Below are 11,695 nucleotides of genomic sequence, written 5' to 3' on the forward strand. Positions count from 1 at the left end.
TTTTTTTTTTTTTTTTTTTTTGAGATCAGAGTCTCACTTTTTTGCCCCTGGTAGAGTACCATGGTGTCATAGCCCACAGCAACGTCAGACTTTTGGGCTCAAGCGATCCTCCCTCCCAAATAGCTGGGACCATAGCCTGCCACAACGTCTGGCTATTTTTTAGAGATAGGGTCTTGCTCTTGCTCAGGCTGGTCTTGAACTTGGGAGCTCAAGAAATCTACCTGCTTCAGCCTCCCAGATGGGATTATAGGTGTGAGCCATCATACCTGACTTGGGGTTCTATTTCTTCCTGATTTAAATAGGAAGGCTGTGTGTATTTCTAAGAATTTGTCAATTTCCTCAATGTTTTTATGGTTATGTGCATAGAGATTTTTATATGTATTCAGAGGTCATATTTCCATGGTATTAGTAGTACTGTCTTTTTAATTTATGATTGAGCCTATTAGGGTACTTTCTTTTCTGTTTCTGGTTAATCTAGCAAGAGGCCTGTCAATTTTGTCTTTTCAGAGAACCAGTTTTTTTGTTTCATTAATCATCTGTGTAATTATTTTGTTATCAATTTCATTTAGTTTTGCTTTGACCTTTGTTATTTCTTTTTTTCTATTGGGTCTGGGATTGGTTTACTCTTCCTTTCTCAATTCCTTGAGATGATTGATTAGACTGTTGATTTATGATGTTTCTGAATTTAGGACATAGGTATTTAAGTGTGTGGATTTTCCTCTTAGGACTGCTTTTGCCACATCCCACGGATTTTGCTAACTCATGTCTCCTTTGTTACTTAGTCTGAAAACTCTTGATTTCCATTTTAATTTCTTTCTTGACCCAATAATTTTTAAGCAGTAGGTTAATTTCCATGACTTTGTGTAGAGTTGAGTATTTCCATTGGAATTGATTTTTAATTTTATTCCACTGTGGTTTGAAAAGAAACATGGTATGATTTCTATTTTGTAAAATATGTTGAGACATGTTTTGTAGGCTAGAAGGTGATCAACCTTAGAGAATGTTCTGTGAGCTTATAAGAAATTGTTTTAGGGTAGAGTTTTCTGTAAGAGTCTGTTAGGCTCATTTGTTCTAGAGTCCCATTTGAGTTTCTTTGTTTATTTTCTGCTTGAAGGATCTATCCTTTCTGGCAGTGGGGTGTTGAAGTCCTCAGTATTATAATGCTAATGTTTATAGTTTTATTTAGATCAAGTACGATTTACTTTATGAATCTGTGTATACCTGTGTTAGTGTATAGATATTTAGGTTTGTTTTATCTTCACCATTGTCTAGTGACCATTTTTGTCTTTCTTCACTTTTGTTGATTTGAAGTCTGTGTTGTTCACAGAATGATGAGAATGGCTACACCAGCTTTCTTTTGGTTTTCATTTGCAGAGAATATTGTTTTTCGTCCCTTCACCTTGAGTTTGAAAGAGTCCTTGTGGGTTACAGTTGTCTCATGGAAATAGCAGATACTTGGCTTATATTTTTTTATCCATTTAGCCAGCCTTTGTCTCTTGAGTGGGGAGTTTAAGCCATTCACACTTATTGAAAGAATTGATAAGTCAGGCAGATTTCTGTTCATTCTGTTGTATATGATTTTATTGCTTTGTTTTCCCTCTTGAGCTACTGTGGTAGCTGTCCTCTGAATATTAACATTTGTATGGTTTTATACTGGTGGTGTCTATTGTGCTGATTTGTGTAGAATGCAGGTCTAAGTACTTCCTGCAGGGCAGGTCTGGTTTTAACAAATTCCCTCAGCATTTGCTCATCTGAAAAAGTCTTTATTTCTTCCTCATATAAGAAATTTAGTTTTGTTATACTGGATACAAAATACTAGGCTGTTTGAGAAGACTGAGAATGGGGCCCCAGTTCCTTCTGCCTTGTAGGGTCACAGTTGAGAAGTCAGCAAGTCTAATGAGTTTTGGGTTTTCTTTTGTAAGTTAGCTGATGTTTTCAATTTATTGTTGACAGGAGTTCATCTTTGAAGTTAACTTTGGCTAGTCTGATGACTATGTGTCATAGTGATTGCCTCTTGGCAATGAGTCTCCCAGCAGTGTGTTGTACTTCTAGTATGTAGACATCTAGATTTCTAGTAAGACTTGGGAAATTATCCTCAGATATTCCTTTAAATAAGTTTTCTAGCCCTAGTGTACTTTCTTCTTCACCTTCAAAGATGCCTGTGATTCTTATGGCAGGCCTCTTTACATAATCCCATATTTCTTGTAGGTTTATTCATTCCTCTTATTTTTCTATTGTTTCTTTTTGCCTTGTTTCATTCAAAGGTGTTGTCTTTTAGCTCTGAGATTCTGTTCTTCTTCCTGGCCTAGCTTACACTTAAGGCTTTTCATTATGTTTTGTATTTCCTTGAATGAATGTTTCATTTCCAAAAGGGCTGCTGGATTTTTTTTTTTAACTTCAGTTTCCATGCTTATTTCTTGCATTGTTTTTGTGGTTTCTTTGTGTTGGGTTTATATTTCCTCTTTTTTTTTTTTTTTTAGAGACAGAGTCTCACTTTGTCATCTTTGTCGCCCTTGGTAGAATGCTGTGGCATCACAGCTCACAGCAACCTCCAGCTCTTGGGCTTAGGTGATTCTCTTGCCTCAGCCCCCTGAGTAACTGGAACTACAGGCACCTGCCATAATGCCTGGCTATGTTTTTGTTGCAGTTTGGCCGAAGCTGGGTTTGAACCCACCACCCTTGGTATATGGGACCAGTGCCCTACTCACTGAGCCACAGGAGCCACCCGTCTATTTCTTCTTATGTTTCTTTGAGATTCTTTGCAATCCATATTTGAAATTCTTTGTCAGTCATTTCAATATTTGCATATGGTTGGTAGCCATTGGTACCTAGTTATTATTTTCTTTGGGGGGTGTCCTTTCACTCTGACTTTTCAAGTTATCTGGAGATCTTTGGCTGATTTCATCTCATCTGAAGCAGCTTTTGTTTCTTTTTTTAAAATTTTCTTTTGATTAGACAATGGCACACCCAGTTTAATCTCTGAGAGAGTAGATGCTGCTTGAGGCTGAGACTCAGGTACACCTTGTATGATTGAGGCAGTAAATGCTGTACAGGGCATGCCAATTGATCTCCCTGTATGTAGATAGTGCTTGCCAGGAAGAACAAGCTACAGTGTTGATTTGGGGTCCTATGACCACCTCTAGTCCCTACCATAGAAAACACTTGATTGCTACAGTTGGTGGATGGGGCCCTGGAACTACTGGTGAGTCTTTATTCTCTGGCATAGCAGAGATGAGTGAGGGAGTGCTCTAGGTAGGGCTGGGTAGGGTGGCTTGCCTCAGGCTTCACCTGAGGTACAGGTGGCCTGCTATCCATTTCAGCAGGGATCAAAGGTCTATTTCCAGCTTCTAAGCAAATCCACTAGGGAGAAGCCACAGCAACTTTACCCAATCATACATCTCTCCTTTTTACCCTCAGGATATGGGATATAGCCCTGGGCCAATCCCTTTGTCCCCAAAGATCAGTCCCTGACCTTGCCAATGAAAAAGTCACGGGTTCTGAGTTGTCCACAGGGTTGCCCACGTATGTTTGATGTTCCTCTGCCTCAGGGCATGTCTCATCCTGATGGAGTCACTGGGTAAGTATCAGCAGGGTTGGCCAAAGGAGCTCACTGTCTGAATATCCCTGAGTTCACTGCAGGCTCCTCAGGGAAAGCTATGACCATCACTCTCTGTGGAAGCCTTGGCATGGTACCATGTTTCCCTGAAAATAAGACACTATCTTATATTTATTTTTTCTCAAGACACTCTAGGGCTTATTTTCAGGGGCTGTCTTATTTTTATTAAGTATAATACAACAATCTACATTTGTTCAAATATAGTTAAGTCATCTTCTTCTGGAACCTGACGGGGCAGCTAACCTTGTTGGTGGGCTTGGTGCTAGTGATGCGTGAACTCCTTTCCCCTAGCCTTTCGAATGTGTACAATAGGATGCCTGCAACCGCAGTTACCACACACGCACCCAAGCAAGTGCAAAGGGCTCAGAGAGGGGAGCTGTGGCAGATAAAAGGTATTCCAGTCTTCCTTACCATTCTGCACCAAAATGCATGGGTCTTACTATCGGGGAAACACAGGATCTCAATTGTTTGTCTTGGCAGCCTTGGGTTGGGGAAGGTGGAGAAAGAGCTCAGAAAGTCTCAAAACTCAATCTGGAAGCCACACTATAGTGGATGCATCACCTAAGAGGAAAAGTAGTTCCTGTGAACCCTGGCTCAACTGTCTTTCAGGGGCCAGGGGAAGGACAGGGGAAAGGGAGGAAAAGTGTCTGAATGGGAGAAAGCTAGTGCTCTGGTTGTCTCTGTCCCCCTCTCCAGAAAGAAGCCTACATAGAATAACCAGGCTCTGGGGTCAGGCAGATTCTCCAGGACCCACTGCCCCCAGACCCCACCTGTCTCCCATAGTCTGGACACAAGTTGAGAAATGTTTGTGTGGGAACGAGTGAGATGAAAACTGAGGGGCTGTAGTCCACTTGGGAAGGACAAAGATCCATGGTGGGTATAGAAACAGTATGTTGCCTGCTGTCTTAGCTCTGGTCCTCAGTGTCAGGAAGTGACTGTGAGTGCACCAGCAGCCCATTGCTTCATCCTCAAAAAGCTTCCAGCTCACTGAGGGCAGCAGCTTTGGGGTTTGTGAGAGTAGAAGAGCTCTCCAGCATCTCAGGAGCCCACTGACTGCCAGAGATATTAGTGGAGGGGTAGGGGAATAAACTGCTCCACTGGACTCCAAGCCTCTCAGGGGTGATCTCTGCCCTTTTCTTTGTGTTCTGCTCTGAAACTTTTTCCCATGGGATCTCTGGTAGGTTAGTTTTGGAAAATTCTTTTCCTCTTGATGTAGCTGTTGCTCCAAGTCACAGCCTATGGCCTTTTCTCTTTGGTTCATCTGTCTTCATTATGAGTTTTGAGACAAATTCAAGGGCTAATTGAATAGCTAACTCCCCTGGGACATTCAGGGTTTCTACCTGCCCACTTAATCTTGATGTACCTTATAATTTGTACTAGTTTAATAGCTATTTGGACTTCATTGTTTTGTTTTAAGTGGTATTTTCACTCTAAAATGAGTAAGAGTAGGAGGATGTTCTACTTTGTAGTAAAAGCCCAACCAAATGATACATTTTGTTTTGGAGAATACTGGTCTTTAAAAATAGTAATATAAAGTTTCTCAGAGTGTGTAGCTCCTTGAATTGGATCTTATATGGAATTTTCTCCACTGTCACAGATTATAGGCAAATTAGAGATGCCCCAATCACAAATTAGAGATTGCTGAATCTAGAAGTATATTTCTGCTTAACCCTTCTGTTACTGCATGGTGTTTACTTCTTCCATCATTCCCCTTAAACTTAATTTATCATAGTTATTTTAAATCTACTATTTCATAGTTCCCACATCTGTGCCATATCTGATATTGGTTCTGATGATTCAGAATGTTTTTTACTTGCCTGTTGACATCCTTGTAGTTTTTTGTTGAAAGTTGGACATTTTGTATTAGGTAAAGTAACTGAGGTAGCTAGGGCTTTGATATGTATGTTTATGTTAATCTGGCTAGGAGTTGAGCTGTATGCAGTATTTGCTGTAGCTGTAGGTACCAGAGATTTCATATTCCTCTATTGTCCTGATTTTTGTCTCTCCTCTTGAATTTGGGCTTCCCTAAGTACTCCTCCTCGGCAAGAGCCTGCATCTTGCAATTCTTTCAGTTGTGATTCTTTATGATCATCCTGGAGCCCTGTTGGGGTAGTGGTGGGGAGATGTGGTCTGTAGTCTTACCCTTAAACCTTAGTCTTTTTAAAAGTCTATCTTTGTCTGTAGGCTGTGTTGTTCAGAACGGTTTTTCCAGTGGCAGATCTTTTGTTTTGTATTCCCTTCGATGAAACAGGAAGGCAAGAGGGGGGTCAGTGACCTACTCCAGCCGAGATACAACTGTGGTAAAGTCTTCACCCAGAAAGTAAGAATTCACTATGAAGAATTCTCTGGGCATATTTATAACATTTCCTCTTCCGTTCCACTGTCAGAGTCACTAGGGTGTCTTTCTCAAATCTTTACCATGAGACTCTGATAGGGTTCCTGGAGGAAAAGCACACTGAAGTATGGGGTCCTCTCCAAGATGTGCTCCCAAGAGCTTTTCACTCTCGTGATATGAGCTTCTTACACTCTGCCACCAGCATTTCATCAAAATTATCATTTAAGTGTTCGTAACTATTTATTGTTCCATTGGCTTTTGCTTCTAATGAGTAGATCTTGGCTGTAAATCTCTGGGCTTGCCTGTCCTTTTAGCTTTTGGGGTAATGACTACTTCAAAACTCAGTCTGGTTTTGATTTCAGTTTGTCTAAATTTTGTTGTTTCTTTTCTCTTCTTTTTTTCTAAAGAGGTAGTCAACATGTAGAGAATATTTTGCAAAATTTTATAATGGGTATTTTGTACATAAAGGTATAGTTAGTTACAATTTCCTATTTTCCCTACGCGTGATGACTTTTGGGACACTCTCTTTTCATCTTGTATTCTACAAAATTGCTAAATTTACTTTTTTCTAGTATTCTTTTTATAGATTCCATTGGATTCTCTACATAATCAATTATTCTCAAGGAATCATCATTCTTGAAAAAATGTAATTTTTTATTTGCAAATTTAATTTGCAAATTAGAACAATTTTACTTGTTTGATCTGGATGCCTTTTTCCCCTTTTTCTTGTCTTATCCTCGGTAATACAGCCAATACAGTGTTGAATGAAAATGGTGAATAAGTAGACGTCTTGATCCAGAACTTAGGAGGAAGTATTCAGACGTTTAACATTTGGTGTGATGTTAGCAACAGGTGTTTCATGACGGTTTGAAGAAGTTTCATCTTTCTTTTTTTCAGGAATGAATATTATACTTTGTACAATTTTTTTTTCTGCACTTTTGAAGGGATCATATGGCCTTTCACCTTTAGTTTAATCAGATGATATATTTTTTAACCATTATATTTTCAGGATGCAAAGATTGTTTCTGCTTTTTGCTTTTTAAAATTATGATCATTTTACCCATCTTTACTTATTTTTGTTAGGATTAATTCCTAAAAGTAGAGTTTCAAATAAGAATGGGTATTTTTAAAGTTTTCAATATATCTTTCAATATTATATTTTAGGAGACCTTTATTGATTTATATTACCTACCAAATTGTGAATAAAAAAGAAAGTTTTGGTATGTTTTTAGTAGCCTTAAATATTATCATTTAAAAATTATGTTCTCATTTTATAGAAAATCACTTTTTAAATTATTTCAACAATGATATCAAGAATTTAAAAAATATGTTAACTATTAATATTTTCCTTTTTGTAAAATGTCTATTAAAATTTTTCATATTTTGGCCAGGCACTGTGGCTCACACCTGTAATCCCAGCAATCTGGGAAGCCAAGGAGGGCGGATTGCCTGGGCTCATGAGTTGAGACCAGCCTGAGCTAGAACTAGATCCTACCTCTAAAAATAGCCAGCTATTGGGGTGGGTGCCCGTAATCCCAACTGCTTGGGAGGCTGAGGCAAGAGAATTGCTTGTGCCCAGGTTTCTGTGAGCTATGATGCTATAACACTCTACCAGGGGTGACAAAGTGAGACTCTGCCTCAAAAAAAAATTCTTTTTTCATATTTGTTTTGTCATAGAGAAATTATATAAATATATATTTACAGTTTTTTGCCAGGGCTGGGTTTGAACCCACCACCTCCAGTATATGGGGCCAGTACCCTACTCCTTTGAACCACAGGAGCTGCTCCGAGAAATGATATTTTTTAATGAATCTGAATGTATTTATAGGAAGGATGTATTGAGGATATTAATCTTTTGCCATATTTGTGGTAAGAGTTTTTTTTCTTTTGTTATATCTTTTAATACAGAAATATTACTTTATATTATTTTTATGTTTCTGTTTTTCTGGTGATTTATTCAACAGCTTTTATAAAAGAAATATTTTTTAACATACATGCACACATGATGCAGAAGACATTTGTATACTCAAGTGAATTATTATAATGTGAACATCTATGTCACTATTCCTCCCCTCCAGTTCAAGAAATAGAATAATGACGAAAGTGATTGCCACAAAAAGGATAAAGTTGACCCAGTGGAAATGACACTGGCAAAAACCAGCACATTATAGGAATTCTCAGCAAACATGCTTGCTCTGTGTTTTGTTATGAAGAGAAGGCAGCAAGCACTGTTCAAACTACTCTTGATAAGCTTTTTACAAAGAAATGAAATGTTAGTTTTCAGTGTATGTGTTTTAAATTATAATGTACTCAAAAATATTAGTTTTAATTTTTTCATTTATTCATTTATAACTGACAGCAGGAGAGTTATGTTTTGCCATTTGTATACCATTTTTTGTAAAGTGTTTAATTCTATTGACCATTTTTTGCTGGATTGATTTTATTTCATATTTGTAGGAGTTACTATAGATAGAGGCTCTTTGTCTAAAATATGTGTTATGAAATTTTTTCCCCAGACTGTGGCTTGTTTTCTTGTTTTTAATTATTTTGTTTTTGATGAACAAATTTTTTTGTTTTGATGAAGTTCAATTTTTAATTTTTAAAAATGGGGTTTTTTTTTTGTATCTTGAGAAATCTTTACTGATGCTTAAGTTTGAAAATATACCATGTTTTCCTCCAGAAGAATTTATCTTTGGTTTTAAAATTTCTGATAAAAGCTTTATTTTAATTTCCAATATATCATCAATGCTTTATACTTTTATCTCCTTAAGGATAGTACCCTGGGATGTTTTATAGTTTGTGTGTGAGGTGCCTGATAATTTCAATATTTAGGGTCTCTGTAATTCTGTTGTTATTTTCTGTATTTCTGTCAGTTTATACTTTCATTTCCTCCTATGTCTGATTATCTTTGCATGCTTGAAATTGTATTTGAAAATTTCTGCAAAACAGTAATTTGAGGTTTAGAATTACTTTATTTTCCATCTATAAGGGGATTTTCTTTTGTTCTTCTCACATGTCTTATGGTATAAGCATCTCATCACTCTGTCCATATTCAGGGCTCATGAGTTTCTGAATTTTATACTAGTTTATAGAGTATCTAAAGGTTGCTTCATTTTTGGTTTTCTTTGGTTCACAGTTATTTGAAGATCTTCCAGCCTAAATAAGGGGTTGGCTTCTATACTCATTTAGCCTTCCCAATCTTAGTCTCAGCCTCCCAAGTAGCTGGAGCTACAGGAATGTACCATGATGCCCGACTAGTTTTTTTATTTTTAGTAATGACAGGGACTTGCTCTTGCTCAGGCCAGTCTTGAACAACTGAGCTCAAGCAATCCATCTGTCTTGGCTTCCCAGAATGCTAGGATTCCAGGCGTGAGCCACCAGGCCCATCCTCATTGTGGTTTTGATTTGTATTTCCCTCAACATTAGTGATTTTTTCAAATAATTGTTTGAGTTCCTTGTGTATTCTGAATATTAGTCCCCTCTTGGATGAGTAGTTTGCAAATATTTTCTCCCACTCAAGAGGTTGATTGTTTTTGTTGTACAGAAGCTTTTTAGTTTGATATAGTCCTATATGTTCATTTTTATTTATGGCCTGTGATTTTGAGGTCTTAGTTATAAAACTCTTACCTAGAGCAAGGCCCTGAAGACATTTCCCTATGTTTTTGTGCAGTAGTTTTATAGTTTTGGGTCTTACGTTTAAGTCTTTCACCCATCTTGAGTTGATTTTTGTATTTGATGAAAAATAGGAGTCCAGTTTCATTCTTCTGCATATGGTTATCCAGTTTTTGCAGCACTATTTATTGAAGAGGGTGCCCTTTCCCCTGTGTGTTTTCTGGATGGCTTTGTCAAAGATCATTTGGCTGTAAATATGTGGCTTTACTTTTGGGTTCTCTATTCTGTTCCATTGATCTGTGTCTTTTTATACCAATAGTGTGCTGTTTTGGTTACTAAGCCTTATAATATACTTTGAAGACAGGTAGTGTGATGATTCCAGCTTTGTTCTTTTTCTTCAGGATTGTTTTGACTATTCTGGTTCTTTTTGGTTTAATACAAATTTTAGGGTTGTTTCTTCTATTTCTATGAAAAGTGACATTGTTATTTTATTTTATTAAGTCGAATACACATAGATCATGAATAGATTCATGCATGTATGGGGTACAGTATGCTGATTTTTTTTATACAGTCTGACGTGGTTATATCAAACCAATCATCATAGCTTTCACCTCATTTACTTGATTATAGTGCCAAAGCATCTATGTTCTATACTTCACAGATTTCACTTGTACCCTTGTCATATGCTCCATAGATGTGGTCCTGCCTTTTACCCTCCTTCTGTCAAACCTCTCTCCTCCCCTCCTTTCCCACTCCTCTTCTCTCCTTCATCCTGGGCTATAGTTGTGTTCTATCTTTCATAAGAAAGTGTGAGTAAATATAAGTAGGTTTCATAGAAGTACTGAGTACATTGGATACTTTTTCCTCCATTGAGACATTTTACTCAGGAGAATATGTTCTAGATCCTTCCATTTAAACATAAAAGAGGTAAAGGCTTTATCTTTTTTTAAGATTGCATAGTATTTTAATAGGGATTGCATTGAATCTGTTTATCAGTTCTAAAAGAATTTTGGTAAAGTCTTTGGTTTTTCTAAATATAAGGTCATGTCATTTGCAAAGAATGACAAAGAAGGACTTCCTCTTTTCTAGTTTGGATGCCTTTTATTTCTTTCTCTTGCCTGCTTGCTCTGTCTGGGACTCCCAATGCTGTGCTGAATAGTAACAGTGAAAGCGGGTATCCTTTCTTTTTTCCCAGTTCTTATAGTAAATGCTTTCAATTTTTCCACATTTAGTATGATGTTGGCTGTGGAAATGTCCTATATTGCCTTTATTATTTTGAGGTATGTTTCTTTTATGCCTAATTTCCTGAGAGTTTTTTATCATGAAGGTATGTTTAAATTGTATTAAATGATTTTTCTGTGTCTATTGAGATGATCATATGATTTTTGTTCATTCTGTTGATGTGATGTTTCACATTTATTGATTTCTGTATATTTGACTGTCATTGCATCCCTGGTATGAATCTCATTTCATCATGGTGTGTTATCATTTTGACGTGCTATTGGATTTGGTTGCAAGTATTTTGTTGAGAATTTCTATGTCTATGTTTATCAAGGATATTGGCCTGTAGTTTCTCTTTTTATTTTATCCTCATCTGGTTTTGGTATCATGGTAATGGTGGCTTTGTAGAATGAGTTAAGAAGAATTTCTTCCTATTCAGTGTTTTGGAAGAGTTTGAGGTGGATTGATATTAGTTCTTCTTTATATATTTGACAGGGGATTCATTTAGTCTTAGATTTGTTGGGAGATGTTTTATTACCTATTCAGCCTTTTTGCTCATTATTGGTTTATTCAGGTTTTCTATTTCTTTCTGATTCAATCGTGGTAGGTTAAACATTTCTAGGAATTTATCCATTTCCTCTAGATTTTCCACTTTCTCAGCATAATAGTTCATGATAGTTTCTGTCATAATAGTCTTTGTTCATAATAGTCTCTGATGATCTTTTGTATCTCTGTGGTATCAGCTTTATTTTTTTGGTTAAGAATATGATTATTCTTTTTGGTTAAGAATATGATTATGTTCATAAAAATTTCAAAAGAGGCTCGGTGCCTATAGCTCAACCGGCTAAGGCGCCAGCCACGTACACCTAAGGTGGCGGGTTTGAATCCCCAGCCCAGACCCGCCAAACAAC

General features: G+C 37.1%; 1 protein-coding gene across 2 annotated transcripts in view; it reads left to right on the forward strand.

Annotated features, from left to right (window-relative positions):
* The window catches only part of TSGA10 (testis specific 10), an 89,804-nt gene that overhangs the window by 26,335 nt on the left and 51,774 nt on the right, over positions 1 to 11,695 (forward strand). The gene's annotated exons all lie outside the window — the stretch shown is intronic.

This window comes from Otolemur garnettii, unplaced genomic scaffold, assembly GCF_000181295.1.
Source record: "Otolemur garnettii isolate 467f Iridium unplaced genomic scaffold, OtoGar3 scaffold00079, whole genome shotgun sequence".
NCBI lineage: Eukaryota > Metazoa > Chordata > Mammalia > Primates > Galagidae > Otolemur > Otolemur garnettii.